We start from the raw sequence: 20,521 nt of genomic DNA, 5'->3' as shown, positions 1-20,521 counted from the left end.
TGCATTCATTTGTTCTCGTTTCTGGCCACCTGACAACTGTAAGTCCAATATCCACTCTCCTTTTAGCTGTTTTGGTTTCTATCTCCACTCCTGAGGGAAATATCTGGCACCTTTGCTGCTAAATGCTCCACCAGCTTTGCTGGCTATTTAGTAATTGTGTCTGTTTTCAGATTGGTGCTGGGCAGGCACCATACAGTGAATTTTTCAGAGCTTTTTCCTTTTTTGCCTGCTGTGGGTGGAACCAAAACAGTAAAGTTCCATGCTATATCACCAAACAGAGGGGAACTCTTTGGGCCTTCAAGGTATTCAGTGAAGGCCAAAGAAAAAATATTGAAAGAATTTTTGTAATCCTAATATTTTTTTAATTATTTTTATTAAATGAAATAAGTAATAGTAATTATTTCTTGATCATTATAAATTTGGACTAATATGTCTTGGCAAATAGTGGGTTAATGTAATGGAACGCGAAATGGACTGATCACAATTTTTCTTCCAATGGTATCTGGGTTAATCAGTGACTACCCCTGCCAAGACCTGCAGTAGCTGTAATGAATGCCTGTGCAATTCAAGTCAATGTGGGCATGAATTTGATTTTAACAGTTGTTTTAGCCAATCATATTTTTTTGAGTTGTGGGCAGGATAATATCCTGACATCTTCCGGGCAATTGTGAATACTTAGTGGATGAACAAAAGTAGTAAGTGAGTGAGCGAGGGAGAATGCAGTAACCCCAGTTCCATTTCTCTGCTGAATGAGAAACATGAATTTACTTGCTGCCTTATTCTGGGCAAACTTTGACAAGGACACTGCAGTATATTTGGTTAAAGATGTTTCTGAAAATATATGCTAACTCCAAGCCATAAGGAAGCAGAAAGTCGTTGTTGATTGCTTCATGGGCACAAGTTGCTGGTTAACTGGTGTCATTGCGAGCACTATCAATCTGTGGGCATTTGTATAGTTAAAACTGTAACTGATTTTAGGGTGACTTTTGTCAATTTTGTGTCTTAAATTTTGCTGTGTTTGAATTTATGTTGGGTACTGTAGTGTTCAGGCACAGAAGTCAACTTGCTTGTATGGCTTTGCTGTCTTTACTTCTGGCAGAGAGGTATTAAATCTACATTGAAATTCAAGTTTGTCTAAGCTCAAACAAACACAAAAACATTGGATTAGCATTGGATCCATCTTTAGTTGTTGAACAGTAGCTAATAATTATTCTAGATATTTTACTTTCATTCCAGCTAAACAAATATATGAAACAAGTCAATGTGATTTCCTTGTTTAATTTATTTTCACAAAATAATAAAGGCCTAGTCGTTTACATGTCATATTTAAATTTAGTGATGTCAGGATAGCCAGCACTGTGTGACTGGTTTTCCAGAATCACTTTTATGTGTTGGTTAGTTCCATGTGACAGAGCTCTGGCTATTATTTTTATTATTATTTTTATTGTCATATGTGGTCCTATTGAAGGCCCAGGGTCCAGGGCCAACCAAAACAATGAGCTGAAAGACGCTAACCAGCTCAGTAGAGCTGAAAGTTACGTAATAATTCTCTGTGGGTTTGCTTCAACGAGTGACTTTTTTCACATTATACATAGTCATTTGATTCATTTATATAAAAAATATTGAATGGTGCAGACATGTGCATCCTCATTTCATCTATGCTTTGTTTTTCTTCAGTGTTCCTTGAGTTCCCTGTTTGTTCAAAGACTTTAAGAGTGGAAAAAAGATTAATACCTGTGACTGTACCACAGATAGCCATGATTTTTTGACTTTTCACTACCATGTTTTGCTTTTGTGACAGGGTCATGAAACATATGGGGAAACATTTTCAGCTCTCATTTGCAGTTAAATAATAAAACTAGAGATTAGAGCTTTCCGCAGAATACAACACACTGCTAAGCCTTTCTATTTCCTATGATTCACCAGTGACTCACCCCAAAGCTCAATAGGCCTGGAGATGGAGCTGCACCAAAGGGCCTACAGCGTGACTCACACTTAGCCCCAATTGGTCTACTCTTAGAGCAGCATGATAGGCCTGATTGTCAAGAGTCATTTGTGGTACCAATATGCTTTTCTTCGAATGAAAACATTAATTAGATGTTTACAAAAGCCTGTAGCATATGCTAAAGCTTGGAAAACAGCAGGCAGAAGGATTTTGTGTAATCCCAAAAACAGATGTTTTCAAAAATACACATAACTATGGAAATCCCATCCTCTTCTCGCTGTTTGTTGTCATCACTCTCCTTTCTCTCCAACTATCTCCCCTTTCCTGCGTCTTCAGTATTGGCGGACTTAATAGATGACACAAAGCGAGGTTTCTTCATGTGTATGTGTACAGGATGTGCGCAAAACAGAGAGAGAAGAGAGTGAGATTATATAAATTTTAATGCTGTAGGGTTGAAATGTTCACTAGAGAGGAGTAAACCCAGGACAGTACTCCACTTTGATATATATTCTGCACATTATACTCAGAAAAGTTATCAGAGAACGTGGTAAGATTCAAAATCTAGTAATGAGATCAAGTCAATTGCATACCCTGACAAGGATCCAGACTGCATAGGCTATATGCATGTATATCACCTAATTAGTTCTGAGTCAATTGACCTGCCTTCACTTGCCTGCTTAAAGTCCCTGGAATCCCAGTTCCTCAATCGGCCTCTTACTATAAGCAATGACACATCTTTTTTTTTTTTCTTTTTTTTTTTTTTACAGTTTTGGTTCTTGTCACATTAAAGATTTCTATCTGTAATCTTCTCATCAGTTGGAAGTGGTTGGGGCACAGTAGGAAGAATGTGATGTCACATAATTCCATGCACCAATCAGTATTTAGCAACATTTAAATCAAATTCTGATGACAGCTAGTGGGTTGTTTGACAGTGGTTCATTATAAAGCAATTAAATCTGAAGAAAGAAACACACACCCATACAGTCTTGATGAAACAGTTTAGCTGGGTATTGAACTGGGAATGTTGCTGTTTTGTAGCATGCACAGTACCCATTCAGCCACCATGGTGCTCGAGCTTCGGTTATTCATGAAAGCATATGCTAGCTTTGGATAACAGCCAATCACTGTTCCATCTTGGTTGTCAATAACAGTTTGTTGACTTCAAGCCTTCTCTATGTCAGCGGCTTTCCTGTGCCTCAGGGATACATAGACAGTAGGGATGTGCAGAGAGCCCAGTATTTGTATTTGTATCTATATTTATTGAGGCAGCAAAATTATTTGTATTTTTATTTAAATAAAAGTGGAAAGAGGCTTAAAAATCCTGTTTTTGTTTTGGTTTTTATTACGCTTTTAATTTTAGAAAATTAAAGTGTTAAAATAAGTGTTTATGAATAAACTACCTTATGAAGGATGTCCCCACACAAGTCTCGAACTGGAGTCTCCTCGATGGATCATACATGACTGTGCTGACTAGTGAGCTAAAACTTTACTCATTGCAGACAGACCTCTGCCTATTTATAAACCCATAACACAGAAACAGCACAGTGTGTAACGTGTAGCGAAGAACTTCAAAAGCAATGATTACTTTGCACTTTTCATTTATTGCCTATTTTTTATATCCTAACTTTGTGTAAAGGAAGACAAGAAATTGGTTTGGAATCACAGAATGTGGCGCAAGCTCTAATAGCAGCAACGGGGAGCAGAGCGGCGCAGGGGAAGCGTGCTGGGGTCAATGGTTGAAACCATCCTCTCCTAATTGTCAGTGTTTTCAATCAGGAAGGCTCCATGCAAACTCCCTCTTATCCATGCATGCCCATATAAGCAAGTGTTCAAACAAACACACACCATATGCCGCAAATTGCTCAACAGAGATGTCCCGCCCCTTTGCTGCTGTAGTGGACACCATAGTTACGCTGCAAGCAGGTGATGCAATATGTGCCGTTGCAGGCTGTGACTACATGGTTTTCATTGCTAAGTACCTGACAGATCTTTGAGCGTAGCTGTTAAAGAAAACTTCCTGTCAGGTAGTGTGGCCGAGTGGTCTAAGGCGCTGGATTAAGGCTCCAGTCTCTCAGGAGGCGTGGGTTCGAATCCCACCACTGCCAGTCAGACGTTTGCACTTCATCCTTCAGCTAAGTGTCCAAAACGATCTTTGCTAACTGAAAGCGTTGTCTCAGGCTATGTGCAGTCTCTACCAGCGTGGATTCAAAGTCCACTACTGTGACCTTCAGCTCTCGCAAGTTGGAATTTCTACATGATGAAGATGGGAAAAGTCGATAAAAATTCCGAGCAATGTGTAATTGCTTGACATACCGTTAGAGGGAAGCAAGTCAATTCTTAAACCTAAATGCCCCCTACTCAGTGCTTTTCCATCAGCGTTTTCAGAATGAAAGAATTCATGTTCTTATGACAAGGTCATGTTTCAGATTGAAACATTTTCACTTTGGTGCATTGCTTCCAAGTAGATTTGCATAGGAAAAGCACTTGCCAATCTGGTCCTCCTTTTTGGAGGTCCACTTGATTTAAGGAAAGTCTCCAGGTGCGCTGACATTGGTTTTTAAATTAGGGAAATGCGGGTGAAAGCCCTACTTTCCTTCACGGAGAGCAGAGTGGCGCAGCGGAAGCGTGCTGGGCCCATAACCCAGAGGTCGATGGATCGAAACCATCCTCTGCTAATCATACCTTTTGACATCCAGCAAGGCTCCATGCAGTCTTCATCTTATGCAGTCCCACCGCTGCCAGTCAGACATTTTGTACTTCGTTGTTCAAGTAAACCTGTCAAGTACATGGCCAGGCAAAGATGATTAAACTGTCCCTTTCCGGGCCTCTGTATGTATTAGACTTGTACAATGCCCGGCAACATCCTCTGGTGATCGTGAACCCGATGTATATTTGAGTTTTCATGATTTACAAATGGTGCTGGTCAAAGCAGAGACACCCGGGAAATTCCTGCTCTTCACACTTGGCGCTCAATACTGTTGGATAGCAGCACTGTATACTTTTTTTATGTCGCTATGGACATTGACAGTTAAGAACTTGATTGACTTTCTGTTTCCTCTCTTGGAAATACCACGGGTCAAACATGACCCCTTCCAAGCGGAGGTAGTGTGGCCGAGTGGTCTAAGGCGCTGGATTTAGGCTCCAGTCTCTATGGAGGCGTGGGTTCAAATCCCACCACTGCCACATTTAACTCCTGGTACTTGGAGTTTCTTTCCATAAACTGGGCATGAAGGCAGTAAGGTGCCCATGATGTTCAGAATGGAGCTCAGTAAAAATCCCAACAATTGTCTCACGTTATGGCTTAACTATGCATTCCCAGAATGGGAAGGCAATGTCTTCCCGAATTTCGCCGCGCTCCCATGCTCCTTCGTCGTATTGAAAGTGGTTGAGTTATTATGACAAGCTATCCTGTTTTGCAAGTCCAACTGACTTTACATAAATTCCCAAGGCCTTTACAGACAAGAAATTGGTTTGGAATCACAGAATGTGGCGCAAGCTCTAAAAGCAGCAACGGGGAGCAGAGCGGCGCAGGGGAAGCGTGCTGGGTCTGTAACCTAGAGGTCAATGGACTGAAACCATCCTCTCCTAATTGTCAGTGTTTCCATTCAGGAAGGCTCCATGCAAACTCCCTCTTATCCATGCATGCCCATATAAGCAAGTGTTCAAACAAACACACACCATATGCCGCAAATTGCTCAACAGAGATGTCCCGCCCCTTTGCTGCTGTAGTGGACACCATAGTTACGCTGCAAGCAGGTGATGCAATATGTGCCGTTGCAGGCTGTGACTACATGGTTTTCATTGCTAAGTACCTGACAGATCTTTGAGCGTAGCTGTTAAAGAAAACTTCCTGTCAGGTAGTGTGGCCGAGTGGTCTAAGGCGCTGGATTAAGGCTCCAGTCTCTCAGGAGGCGTGGGTTCGAATCCCACCACTGCCAGTCAGACGTTTGCACTTCATCCTTCAGCTAAGTGTCCAAAACGATCTTTGCTAACTGAAAGCGTTGTCTCAGGCTATGTGCAGTCTCTACCAGCGTGGGTTCAAAGTCCACTACTGTGACCTTCAGCTCTTGCAAGTTGGAATTTCTACATGATGAAGATGGGAAAAGTCAATAAAAATTCCGAGCAAGGTCTCGTGTAATTGCTTGACATACCGTTAGAGGGAAGCTGATCAGTTCTTAAACCGGAATGTGCCCCTACTCAGTGCTTTTCCATCAGTTTTTCAGAATGAAAGAATTCACGTTCTTATGACAAGGTTATGTTTCAGATTGAAACATTTTCACTTTGGTGCATTGCTTCCAAGTAGATTTGCATAGGAAAAGCACTTGCCAATCTGGTCCTCCTTTGTGGAGGTCCACTTGATTTAAGGAAAGTCTCCAGGTGCGCTGACATTGGTTTTTAAATTAGGGAAATGCGGGTGAAAGCCCTACTTTCCTTCACGGAGAGCAGAGTGGCGCAGCGGAAGCGTGCTGGGCCCATAACCCAGAGGTCGATGGATCGAAACCATCCTCTGCTAATCATACCTTTTGACATCCAGCAAGGCTCCATGCAGTCTTCATCTTATGCAGTCCCACCGCTGCCAGTCAGACATTTTGTACTTCGTTGTTCAAGTAAACCTGTCAAGTACATGGCCAGGCAAAGATGATTAAACTGTCCCTTTCAGGGCCTCTGTATGTATTAGACTTGTACAATGCCCGGCAACATCCTCTGGTGATCGTGAACCTGATATATATTTGAGTTTTCATTATTTAGAAATAGTGCTGGTCAAAGCAGAGACACCCGGGAAATTCCTGCTCTTCACACTTGGCGCTCAATACTGTTGGATAGCAGCACTGTATACTTTTTTTATGTCGCTATGGACATTGACAGTTAAGAACTTGATTGACTTTCTGTTTCCTCTCTTGGAAATACCACGGGTCAAACATGACCCCTTCCAAGCGGAGGTAGTGTGGCCGAGTGGTCTAAGGCGCTGGATTTAGGCTCCAGTCTCTATGGAGGCGTGGGTTCAAATCCCACCACTGCCACATTTAACTCCTGGTACTTGGAGTTTCTTTCCATAAACTGGGCATGAAGGCAGTAAGGTGCCAATGATGTTCAGAATGGAGCTCAGTAAAAATCCCAACAATTGTCTCACGTTATGGCTTAACTATGCATTCCCAGAATGGGAAGGCAATGACTTCCCGAATTTTGCCGCGCTCCCATTCTGTGCTTCTTCGTCGTATTGAAAGTGGTTGAGTTACTATGACAAGCTATCCTGTTTTGCAAGTCCAACTGACTTTACATAAATTCCCAAGGCCTTTACAGACAAGAAATTGGTTTGGAATCACAGAATGTGGCGCAAGCTCTAATAGCAGCAACGGGGAGCAGAGCGGCGCAGGGGAAGCGTGCTGGGCCTGTAACCTAGTCAATGGACTGAAACCATCCTCTCCTAATTGTCAGTGTTTTCATTCAGGAAGGCTCCATGCAAACTCCCTCTTATCCATGCATGCCCATATAAGCAAGTGTTCAAACAAACACACACCATATGCCGCAAATTGCTCAACAGAGATGTCCCGCCCCTTTGCTGCTGTAATGGACACCATAGTTACGCTGCAAGCAGGTGATGCAATATGTGCCGTTGCAGGCTGTGACTACATGGTTTTCATTGCTAAGTGCCTGACAGATCTTTGAGCGTAGCTGTTAAAGAAACAGCCCTGTCAGGTAGTGTGGCCGAGTGGTCTAAGGCGCTGGATTAAGGCTCCAGTCTCTCAGGAGGCGTGGGTTCGAATCCCACCACTGCCAGTCAGACGTTTGCACTTCATCCTTCAGCTAAGTGTCCAAAACGATCTTTGCTAACTGAAAGCGTTGTCTCAGGCTATGTGCAGTCTCTACCAGCGAGGATTCAAAGTCCACTACTGTGACCTTCAGCTCTCGCAAGTTGGAATTTCTACATGATGAAGATGGGAAAAGTCAATAGAAATTCCGAGCAAGGTCTCGTGTAATTGCTTGACATACCGTTAGAGGGAAGCCAGTCAATTCTTAAACCGGAATGTGCCCCTACTCAGTGCTTTTCCATCAGCGTTTTCAGAATGAAAGAATTCACGTTCTTATGACAAGGTTATATTTCAGATTGAAACATTTTCACTTTGGTGCATTGCTTCCAAGTAGATTTGCATAGGAAAAGCACTTGCCAATCTGGTCCTCCTTTGTGGAGGTCCACTTGATTTAAGGAAAATCTCCAGGTGCGCTGACATTGGTTTTTAAATTAGGGAAATGCGGGTGAAAGCCCTACTTTCCTTCACGGAGAGCAGAGTGGCGCAGCGGAAGCGTGCTGGGCCCATAACCCAGAGGTCGATGGATCGAAACCATCCTCTGCTAATTGTGCCTTTTGACATCCAGCAAGGCTCCATGCAGTCTTCATCTTATGCAGTCCCACCGCTGCCAGTCAGACATTTTGTCCTTCGTTGTTCAAGTAAACCTGTCAAGTACATGGCCAGGCAAAGATGATTAAACTGTCCCTTTCCGGGCCTCTGTATGTATTAGACTTGTACAATGCCCGGCAACATCCTCTGGTGATCGTGAACCTGATATATATTTGAGTTTTCATTATTTAGAAATAGTGCTGGTCAAAGCAGAGACACCCGGGAAATTCCTGCTCTTCACACTTGGCGCTCAATACTGTTGGATAGCAGCACTGTTCATTTATGATGTCGCTATGGACTAGGGATGTGCAGAGAGCCCCGTATTTGTATTTGTATCTATCTTTGTTAAGGCAGACAAATTGTTTGTATTTGCATTTGTGTTCAAATAAAAGTGGAATGAGGCTTAAAAATCCTGTTTTTGTTTTTATTATGCTTTTAATTTTAAGAAAATTTAAGTTTTACAGTAAATTTTTATTAATAAACCGCCTTACAAAGGAGGTCCCCATACTAAGTTTAAAACTGGAGTCTCATAGATCATAGACAACTGTGCTGACTTTTGAGCTAAAACTTGCTCTCATTGCCTCATCACAGACAGACCTATTATTTCTACACCCATAACACAGAGACAGCACACTGTGTAACGTGTAGGGAAGAACTACAATACAATACAAAGTAACTTTGTGAAAAGGAGAAGGGGGAACAACAGGTTATGGTGAGTCTCTTGAGAGCACTTTGCTTGTGTCACTAACTCAGCTTTATATCTGGGGAACACCCCCAATTCTGGGAGTGATGTCCAAATAAGGAAATGTGTGTCATGTAGGAGGTTGATGTGACTTCCCTCATTGAGATCTGCTGATAGACATAACAGTGGAGCAGAGGAGAGAGACTTAGATAGCAATGCAACCGACCTGCACTCTGGTATTCGACATTGGTGTTTTCTTTCTTCCCAAAAACAAATAATTTGTATGAAACAAATATTTGTAAAAAAGAAAAAAAAACAACAACAAAAAAACCCCCTATTTGCGCTTTGCTGAATAACGTATTTGTATTTGGGCACACTTATAGACAGATTACATAGTCAGTAGATTTACCTGTTTAAACAGATGAATTGACACAAGTGAAAAACTGAAAAGATGAATCAAAGTTTAAAAGCTTTGAAATTACTTTAAAAAGATCATAACCTTCCCCTAAATGTAATGGTCTGTCAATTAAAATAGTTGGTATTCCTGATTGTACAAATAATGAAGAACCCAAGCTTCAGCAGAATAAAAATATTACAATTCTGATATAAAATGTTATAGCAGTGAACATTGTAACACCCATAAACTATCACTGTATATTATCTGCTGTGCTATGAAAGTCTATGAAATATATATACTGTACCTATATACAGAAGAACCGCAGTTTTTGCACACGAAAGAAAAGCTATGGAATCTAATTTTTAAAGTACATAAAGGTGTCTGTCTTAACAATAAACCGTAGAGTCATAGTACTAAATAGAGCATGGAGTTACAAACAGAGTGATGGATTAATAAACTGTACACACGGTTTCATAAATGAGAAAGAGAGAGAGAGACAGTAACCTTTAAGTTATTAGCAGGATAATGATATTTAGCTCAGTTTTCTGCTCTGGTTTCATCAGTATTCTACAGGTTCAGTTGTAGTTTATACCACTTTAGTTATATGCATTGACTGTGTTATATGGTACTTTTTGAGAATGTACTTTGTGGTGTGTGTTATCGTATGAAAAGGTGATTCTAATATTTCTTCCACCTCACAACAAATTATTTTAATTAAATTGCCATAAAATCCGATCCAAATAATAATTAAAGCTGCAAGCAGCGTTGGTCAGGACCTTGCACTCTGGCCCGTCAGGGTCAGATCATTTTGCTTTTTAAAAATGAGGGATATTTCTTACAAGTGTGGTGTGCTTTTATTTTGAAAGTTTGATTGACAGGATGAGAGTTTTCTGCAGGATGAGACATGTCTGTCTTGCTCACATCTGTGTCATCAAAATGATGCAAGTTTTGGGCCCATTCACTTGAATTTCAATTAGTAAATTGAAAACTTTTGATGAGTTTGTGTGTAAAACAAATTATTTTCCTAATTTTCATCAAGTCTATTTTTAGAAAAGGAAAGACTTTTAACCCACATGACTTGGTCAAAGTTTGATTGAAATGTGTACTGTCAGGTGTGTAGAGACAATAAGTAACTGCAGCTGGAACAGAAAAATACTCATATATTTGAATGGAGAGTGTGAGCGAACCCACAGCTTTTTGAACATTTACTGCTTCCACATAGTTTTAGATACAAACTTCATTTGAACTTTAAATGAGTCACAAGACTTTGACCTACAAATCTTGAATTTACATGTTTTGTCCACTTTTTGCATCTCTCCTCTGCATCTTTTGTCATCTAACTAGCTATCTAGCCATCCACCAAACCCACCCACTCCTAATAAGGAAGTCACCTTATATTGACGTCATCTGAACTGTGTCACTTCCCTGGGTCATAATTACTACGGCTGCTAGATGGCATTTGTCACTCAAATGTAACTATATATCGGCCTGAATTCTAGACCTATACTGTCATTTTTCTTGTGAGGACGGGCTGCTACAAATAATCATTGTTAACTAAAAGATTAAATCTCTGTTTACAACATAGTTCTGGTAAAGTGTGACATGGATTGTATGCAGTAAGCAATTTATTAATTTTTAACAGGAGGGATGGCCCAGTGGTAGCACCTCCCTGCCTCCACACCACAAACCAACACACACTGCCATGTATACATCCCAAAGGACATTGTTGCAGGATGCCTTAATCATAACTGTGACACTTCTAATTCTACAATTCCATTTTATTCAATTATCTTCCCTCTCTCCCTTCAACAATTGTGTTTTTATAACTGTATATTAAAGTAATGAGTAAATAAACCTTTAAATTTTATGCAGCGGACTGAGTTTATTCAGGCAGGGTTTTCTCATGTTTCTCACAATACACTACAAGCAGGGCCATTTTGAGTTACATGACCCACATGACCCCTCAAAAATTTTCACCATCTAAATTCCTTGGAGGACACATAATGAACATTGTGCAGCATAGAAAGAGAACATTATAGCCTAATGTAGCCCATTAAAGTTAGTTAATGTCAGATAAAACTCATCTTAGAAAAAACTTGAACATTAAATAAACATGAAATATTTGCATCCCTGAAATAACCAGCAAAGGGAGTGGGATCTATGAAAAAAAGAACAAGTTTGTGTTCTCTGTGAAACCATTATATGAGCGCTGTACAAGATTCTGACTCCAATCTTCACTATCACTACTATCATTTAGCTGCTCACAACAGACTCCATATTGGCTCATAATTGTGCTTTTCCAGTTTGTTTTTGCATGCTCTTGCCTGGAGGTTGCTAGCCAAGATGTGTTTTTTCTGAAGCCAAGACTACAGAGGACCAACACATTTACTGAAAATCAAAGCTGATAAGCTTTTGAGTTCCATGGTGGCCCTCATTACACTTATAATATTCATTTGGCTGAAGCCACGTTCGCATTCTGTAGAGGAGATGACAAGTGTGTTGTGCTTTAGCTCCTTTAGAGTCCTACTTTTCTCACCAGTGGCCTTGACTGTGTCAAAATATTCCCTCATGCCTCTCAACTCTCAAGCTTGAAGAAAGTGCAGAGCTCCAGCACCTCTGCTTCAGCATATCTCACCCCACACTCCTCTGGCCAATTGGAAGGCTGCAGGGTTTTGATGTTGGCGAGGAACTGCTGATGTCTCTGTTGCACAGCTTGCCTGATAAACACCCCATTCTTTGCTCAAGACATCTAGCCAGGGTATTCAAAACAACCCCTGGTTAATTGCATGGTCATGTCTCATGTGTTTTTGTTCTAGTGCAACTGTTTTTAAGATGTTTAACTCCACTGTCTGCTGTACCTCCTGTGCCTTCAGTTCCGAGGAGGCAGCCATCGATTTCAGTGCCTGAATCTGTCAACTGAATGATGCATCTTCTTTGTAAAGTGTCATACATCTATCTTGCAGGGAGAGGGAGATAAACCATGAAACATGACCCTTTCTAAAGAGCTTCGGTTTGGGTCCACAGATGCTTCTGAAAAGTGCATAGGTCAGGATACTGTTGCCGGACAGTTTTCACAGTTCTGTAGTTGGAAGCTACCCATCTTGTGCTCAAAATTCACCCTATGTTTTGACACTGCACTGAAAGTGTTTCACTACATGCAGTCAACTCTCTTTGCTTTTTAGCACACGTACGATAGAGGCTGTACAGTTTATCAAAGAAAGACCGAAATTGGTTGAGACCTGCAGCCTCCTCAACAGCATCACCTACACTCAGCTCCAAGAGGTGGTCATACAGTGCCAGATGAAAATGCCGGCAAACTGGTGGACCACTCTGGTCGCCACATCTGTCTTCCTTCCAAGCATGACTGAGGCACCATTACATGCAAAACAAACAAGCCACCCCTTTAAAATGTCTTCTGTAGAGCCATTGTGAGACAGGTTACTGAGCAACATTGTATGAATTACCTCTGCAGTGGTGGCAGGGAGCTCTACAATATCCAAAAAGAATGTCAGTGGCTCTTCGTTGTTGTCTACACATGCTCTGACATAGATTATTAGTACTGATTTTTTGCTGATGCTGGTTAACTCATGAACCGGAATGGGAATCTTTGAATTGCTTTCTCGAACACTTGCAATTACTTATTTCTCTTGCTTTGTGCTGGCTAATATTTGCACAAGATTTTTTCTGAATGTAAAGTCGTTCCCATGTCCAATCCAATCAGGATTTGGATGTTCAGTGGTTCTAAACACCCTGTCAGTGGCCAGAAACTGATCCCTCATCATCTCAGCAGTCAGGGTTTCCATTGTTTTCTCAGCTGCCTTGTGAATGTCTGAGGTTCTGTGGCAATGTATTTTCTTACTGAGAGACTGTTGTTGTGCACTTTTTGTTATCCCTGACGTAACCATCTTTACCTTGATCCACTGCTCTGCAACATGCTTGTGTTTTCCACCAATCTTTGGTCCAGCCGCTTGTTGCAAGTTGAAGTGCTTTACCTTGATATACAAGCTATGGATAAAGCTCCTTCTTCTCCTTTGCTTGCTGGCATGCCAGCATTCTGGCATATCATCATTTGTTCTTTCTTCCTGATCATTTTCAGAATCCGAACTGCTTGACCTTCTTGATTCATCATCTGTTTCTGGCCTTGCTGCTGTTGAACTACCTGCTTTCTCTCCTCCACCTTGTTGCCCAGCTCCTGCTGCTATCTGACTGTTCATTCTCTACAAAAGTAATGACATGAACTTCAGTGAAACTACTCCTATGTGAACAATACCAGTGAATTTTGTGTTTACATGCTTAGTTTTCAACTTAAAGATGAGCTTAACAAACGTGTGTCCTCTCTGACTGCTCCTGCCAGTAGTGTAGGCAGAAATTACAGTGTGGGTGGGCCCAAATTCAGATACAGTCTCTTTGTGGGGTATTAGTAGTGTTAATCTTGAGAAACATGCACTGTAATACTTTCGAATAACCTTTTATTATTGGAATAACTGAAACAAGGAAATGGTTCATCATCAGACAGTTTATCTTCTGAAACCTCTTCAGTTAATTCAGACGTGCAGTTTCTGCTATACCTCTGCCTGTGTTTTTGTTTTATTTTACATGTGTAATCAGCAGCTGACTTGTAATTTGCAGCTACTGGCAACCAGCCCTGTTTTGGCATGCTAAGTTAACATTGAAGTAATTAATGCAAACATTATGACACATCATGGAAATGCATGTACAGTGGTAATCATATTAGTGGTGATCAAAAGCACCATATCCTATCTCACATTGCTGTATTAGTATAGATTGAGCTGTTGTTACACTTATTAATATTATAATTTGATCTTTCAGATTTTAAATTGAATCTGTATGTTTTCCAAACAAAACAGTTGCATGTTACATCTTTATTTTGGCATCAGGTGGCTGAATTTGTGCCCCTGCTTAGATCACTGGTGGGGTAAATATATAAACTTTGGCCTTAGGATGGTTACCTAAATGAATATGGTTTGTGTTTTGTATAATAGCCAAATTAGAATATCTCCGACTCAGCTTGTAAGGCTCAGCTTTATGTCAGACTTGCATCATCTTTCAACAGTTCACTCTAAACTCATTTAGTGATCAGTTTCACATGCAGAAGGTCCATGAACCTTAAAGGTGCTCTTGGGAGCTGCAAAACCTAATCACAGAAAAAAGATGTACTTCCGGCACTCATAGGCAAAACACAGGAAAAAAACAAAAAATGATTGACTACACCTGGATCTCCATATAGACAACACCAGAGGTGCACATCATTCCATCACATAATGAAATGAACAATAAATGACATGATATTACACAAAAGTATTGGACCAACGGACCAGTCAGATGACAGTGCCATCTCTAGAGCTATGCTTCTAACTAAAATGTGTTTACCTCTACTAAACACTCTATACTGTACAGATGGGAAAAGCAGAAACAGTGGGTGCTTTCAAATAAACCTCCACATCTGAACCTTTACAGTATATAGCTTATTCATTAGAAATATGATAAGTGACTCTACTATGGCCACCCTAAGCGATTAGACACAGAGTAATCGTTTGCTGCTATCCTTACAGCCACAGCCATTACACAGAATGGATTTCCTTATCCTCACTGAGTGGATAAGGACAGAAAATAATTTATTCATTTGATTCACCATTGCCTATTAGCACCACTAGGAGTGTGTGCACTTGTGTGTGTGTGTGTGTGTGCAGCCCACAGTGTGTGCAGCATCTGGAACTCTCCTCTTACTCCTGTGAGCTTGCATGTCATAGAATATTAGTGATGCATTTCAGGTTCGAATGAATTTATTCTTCAAGTGTTTTAGACCATATTAATACTGAATCACAAAGCAATTTCAAACATAGCAAACTTAGAACACTAAGACCTACTATTGACCTCTGTAAAAGCCTATTTAAAACATTTTAAATGAGGTCTCATCATGAAACACCCTTGTGTTAATATCTCTAACTGTTGAACAAAATGTTGATGCACTAAGGCTATGAATTAAAAATTACACATCATGCTTGAATATGCAGCATGCAGAGAATGTAGTTCAAAAATGGGAATTTTAAAATCCAGAGATGAGAGAATATCTGAAGCCACCTGGAAATAGATCAAAATCCTGGGGAAAAATTGAGCTTGTAACACAAAATGAGAGTGGACACATGACTTTATGAAATGGAGAAAAAAATGGTTTGTGTAGCCTAACAAGTACAATACAGCAAGAACACGCCGCCTGTTCAAATTGGGGATTACACCTTGACCATCAATGCAAAATTTGGAACTGCAACTGTTACCTTTTACCCCTGTCTATCTTAAAATTAAAGGTGCAGTGTGTAGAATTTAGTGGCATCTAGTGGATGAGACTTGGAAGAAATGGAATATAATATTCATAAGTATGTTTTAATTAGTGTGTAAGCAGCTGAAAATAAGAATCACTGTGTTTTCTTTATCTTAGAATGAACCCTTTGTATCTACACAGAGAGTGGGTTCTCTTCCATGGAGCCCGCCATGTTACATTGCCATGTTTCTACAGTAGTCCAGAATGGGCAAAGCAAACACTGGCTCGAGACCTTTCACATTTTTCATGAGTTTCTTGGCCATCGTAGGTTCTCCTACACACTTGGAAGAGGAGGGGGAGGGGAGGGGGTTTCAGCTAGTTGCAATCTGCAAGCTCGCCGCTGGATGCCACTAAAACCAGTGTGTGGACACTGGTCCTTTAAGGCAATTTTGTGAAATTAGCAATTTCAGGTTGAGAGTAATGAAAATGTGTTCATAAAATGCACCTCAGGGATAATGTGTTTTTGCTGTGTATTCTGTGTTTTTTTAAAAGTAGGCCAGATCATGATGAAAAATCTGAGGGTACATGAGTGGTTGAAGCAGATTATAGATTTCATTTAGGCAAAAAACAACATCCATGTCATTTCATGTAACACTTACCATTTCTGCCTCAGTGGTAAGATAATTCCACTTTCTTTAATATAAAGCAACTTGTTTCAGATTTTCTTTAAACATCTTGTTTTTACAAAGCATTAAACTAAGTGCATCATACAAGAAGAAGCCATTACTTTATTGAAGTAACTTTTCACTTTAATATTTTAAATTAACGTTGTTTAAAAGCTGCATTAGTTGATTATTTTGGCCACTTGGGGCAGTGCAAAAAGCTGTAAACACAACACTGACATTATCACCTCATAAAGTTGATATGGTGAATGTGTTAGCAAGCAGTTGCCTATTTACACGTCCAGCAGACACGGAGCAACATTAACATTCATTTGAACTAATGCCTCTGGCCACCTGACAAATTAAGGTCCAATACTCACTCTTCTTTTAGCTCTGCTTTGGTCTCCAATTTCTGAGAGAAATATCTGTCTCTTTAGCTGTTAAATGCTCCACTATGTTCACCAGCTAGCTGCTAACTTTGTCTGTCTGCTGTTTTGGTACTGGGCAGGGGGTATACAGTTTATCAGAGTTTTTTCCCTGAAAGCAGCTGCCTGCTCCTGCTGGAAACTAGGTTGATGAGAGCTGTAAGACTCAACCTAAACAGTAAAGTCATGGATGTAAAACCAAAACAGTAAGCTGTAAGGCGCTGAAATGCTCTGTAGAGCTGAGAGGAAGTACAGAGTTGCTTAATAATTCTCTGTTGGTGTGTCACAATGAGACACATTACACAGTCATTTGAACCATTGTTAATTAAAAATGTGATAATGCAACTTTAAACTGAGTATTCAACTAATTTTATTTTATTTCACCGGGATGATCCACTGAGTATTAATACTGATTTCCAGGGAGTCCTGAGTATATCAAAAAGAGAGACAAATCTTTTTCACAGCAGGCATCTTGTCATAACAGGAAAAGCACAGGGGTTACCAATAATATTAACGGTGGCCCTGTTCTATTTAACTGCCCCAGTAAGCCACGACAGTGTAACTGGAATTCAGCTATCATTAGTTTTATTATTTACACCTGTGACCTGTGTTCTTAAGTTGACATGTCAAAATGTCGTCTGTAAAAAGCTCTATAAAGCAGTAGTTCCAGGAGATGTGGATCCCACCTCTGAAAAGCCTTCTCTTAAGACCTTTGCAGAGTAGGACACTAAACTACAAAAAAGGATAATTTTACTGTGTAGTCTAATAAGATCAAAACTGCACTCATATTTTACTGCACAGCAGGCCCTCTCTTCTTGCACCTCTAACATTTGATAAGCCATCATCACTATATACCGCATGAGGTACAATGAAAATGCATTAGTGGTTAAATGATTTAACTTGTTTAAATTGTGCTACAGTCCTTACTCTAATCTTGTAATGGTACTTAAACACAGAACTATAGGAAGGTAACTTTTTAATTTGACTTACCACACAGCAACACATACTGGATCAGGGATGGTTTTGGTTTTAATTTAACTGCAGTATCATGCAGTACTGACGTTATGTTTATCTGTAAACTGATGTTGTATAAGCAATATACAGTATGTACCAAAGGTGATGTCTGCTCAGATATTTTCAGGATGTCTCATGTCAGTAAGACAACAACTCTGAGACAACAACATGTACAAATGTACAAATGTTGCCTATCAGCAACATCTTGTCCAAAAGTGTTGCACATCACTGCCTTCAAAAAGAGAAGCAAAACAGTGCCTGTAGTACAGCCTGGCCCAAAGCATTTCACCAGCGGGTTGAGTTAGTTGGGTGTGTGTGTGTGTGTGTGTGTGTGTGTGTTTGTTGTCTCCCTTCTTTCTGTCAGAGGAGCTGCAGATCATGTGAGAAGTTGAGAGACAGAACACACATCCTTCTCTTCCTCCCTCATCTGATCTCATCTGATCTCATCTGGTCTTGCTTGCTCTCTCTGTGTTACAGACACACACACGCCTGAACTCAGGTGTGATTAATCATTCAGTGTTGCTGCCGCAATCGCACCAGTGGGCAGATGAACGATGAACGTCACTGTGTATGTGTGTGTTTGTGCATGTGTGTGTGTGTGTGTGAGGGAGACATAGAGTAAGGGGATATGACAGCTCTGTGAGAGGAGCCTTTGCCTCTAAGGCCAGATTTATTTTATTCAGAAGCATGTTAGCTGACTGGTTTGTAGCCTGCAGTCTGAATCAATATGAGACGAGATGTGCATGCAAACACACACACACACACAAACAAAATAGAAAAGCCCAATATATAATATTGATGACTCTCATTTCCTCACAGTGAATGGATTGTACAATGCAGCAGTGGTAAAGTAGGCTACAGTGTGTAAACTAATCTATTTACATTTATGTACAGCATGTGCACGTATGCATCTGTGCCCACTTTGTGTGTGAAAGTGTATGTGTGTCTTTTTTGTGTGTACACTTTAAGAAATGAAACTTGGATGTTGTTTGCATTACATAGTTGTTATATAGTGAAACTACTAAAAGATTGCAGTTTTCACCATCAAAACAAGGTGTGCTGATTTAAAGCTACCTATCAGGTTATTTAAAATGTACTGCAGGCGTTGGACTGAGTAAAGAGTGTCCCAACGTGCTTTCCGTACTTCTCAGCATATGGGGAGACACTAAATGCCCTTGCTGGGCCTGCATCCCCAGAAAACCTTGTGGTCCAATGAATGCTTACAATCTTACAATCTTACAATTTTATTTAGCAGATGCTTTTATCCAAAGCGACATACATCTGAGAGCTGATACAACACAAGCAGGGATCTAGTCAGGAGAGAACAACATGAGTAAGTGCTATAAAGCTAAGTTTGAGTCCGATAGGATGTAGATGCCAACAGGGAGTGCACAGAGGTAATGCATAGAGTGCATAGAGTCGGGAGAGATGCCAAACATGACATAACAGCAAATCTGACAAAGGGGGAACAGAGAAACACCATGAAAGTCTTTAGGGATGAGTTTATAATTTCTGCTGGGCCTGTACAGTATACTTACATGTTACACAGTATTAATTTAACCTCATGCTAACACCAAGCTAACATCATGCTATCAAATACACAGGATGCAAACACTGTGCTAAAAGCCTTACATTGTAAGCATGTTTGGGTGACAAAGCTGCTTTTTAACAGATGTGTGGAAATAAACCAAAGGTAACAGTTACATTTATTAAACTAACCAGTTAATCTTCAAGTTTTCTGGTGTTACAGTCAAAGGCATTGCCTGGCCTGGGCATTCGGGGCTGTAGCCCCAACTAATTTTCTAATTTGAGCAGTTTGTCACTAAAGAAGACAGCAGTATTATAATTTTGTACCTTAAGTGAACAGAACGGAGGCAAAACCAATCAGAGAAGTCTTACAGGAAAATACATGGAAATACTTGTGTGTTATTGGCTGACAGGTCTCTCTGTCCGGGCTGTGCCTGCTCATTTAAACTTGCCCGCTGAGTCGCTGATGGCGGCCCCGCCCTTACATATAAACCTATTTGTGATTGATGTGATTTTTGACCTGTGACCATGTCTGACAGCCTGTCAGTGATGCTCAAGTGCTCATTGTGATGTGAGTGACACAGCCGACACTGCTGTGTCACGCAGCGTCACGCGAAGCCAAAATGGACACCAGGATGGAATTGGTTTTCTAAGAAAAATACCAGCACAACAGGAGCAGGAATGAGAGCAGGTAAGTTAAGACTTAAGAGTGGGAGCAAGGCAGCTGGCGCATTCTTGGCTGTTTAATGATTTCAACAGTGGAGAACTTGCTGGGAGAAATTTGGGATTTCACTCTAAAAGGGGAACTGGGGGTTGCCAGTAAGTGAGATTTTCAGCGAAATTATGTGTGTGTTGTTTGGTGTATTTTATAAGACAAAGTGAGCATGCATGTTTGTGTTTTATTTGCCATGCGCAGCCTTCAGACTACAAGCAGCTGTTAACATTAGCCGCCAACTAACGACACAGTTGTGCTGCTAGGGAAAAAAGTAATTGTTATGAGCAGGTTTTGACAGGCACCTTGTTTCTGGGCGAATTGTTCTGTCCACTGTCTTAGAGAATGTATCGTTTCACTTTCAAGTAGCTTTAATGCTAGCTGGCAGCTAATTTAGTTCATCCCACTTCATGGCGCTGACTATTTACTGGCATTTACCAAACCCTTGGCGCTTTAGACGACAATTTAAACATTTAAAA

At 40.6% G+C, this 20,521-nt stretch overlaps 5 non-coding genes across 5 annotated transcripts; all 5 read left to right on the top strand.

The window, feature by feature from the left end:
* Positions 1 to 3,968: 3,968 nt before the first annotated feature.
* Positions 3,969 to 4,050, top strand: trnal-aag (transfer RNA leucine (anticodon AAG)). The gene has a single exon. It is a non-coding gene; the product is annotated as a tRNA-Leu (tRNA).
* Positions 4,051 to 5,046: 996 nt separating this feature from the next.
* Positions 5,047 to 5,128, top strand: trnal-uag (transfer RNA leucine (anticodon UAG)). Its single transcript has one exon. It is a non-coding gene; the product is annotated as a tRNA-Leu (tRNA).
* A 673-nt stretch (positions 5,129 to 5,801) lies between these two features.
* Positions 5,802 to 5,883, top strand: trnal-aag (transfer RNA leucine (anticodon AAG)). The gene has a single exon. It is a non-coding gene; the product is annotated as a tRNA-Leu (tRNA).
* Positions 5,884 to 6,884: 1,001 nt separating this feature from the next.
* trnal-uag (transfer RNA leucine (anticodon UAG)) lies at positions 6,885 to 6,966 on the top strand. The gene has a single exon. It is a non-coding gene; the product is annotated as a tRNA-Leu (tRNA).
* A 675-nt stretch (positions 6,967 to 7,641) lies between these two features.
* trnal-aag (transfer RNA leucine (anticodon AAG)) lies at positions 7,642 to 7,723 on the top strand. Its single transcript has one exon. It is a non-coding gene; the product is annotated as a tRNA-Leu (tRNA).
* The last annotated feature ends 12,798 nt before the right edge of the window (positions 7,724 to 20,521 follow it).

This window comes from Thunnus thynnus, chromosome 9 (assembly GCF_963924715.1).
Source record: "Thunnus thynnus chromosome 9, fThuThy2.1, whole genome shotgun sequence".
Taxonomy (NCBI): domain Eukaryota; kingdom Metazoa; phylum Chordata; class Actinopteri; order Scombriformes; family Scombridae; genus Thunnus; species Thunnus thynnus.
Note: the sequence above shows the minus strand (reverse complement) of the source record. Positions and strands in the feature narration are given on the sequence as shown.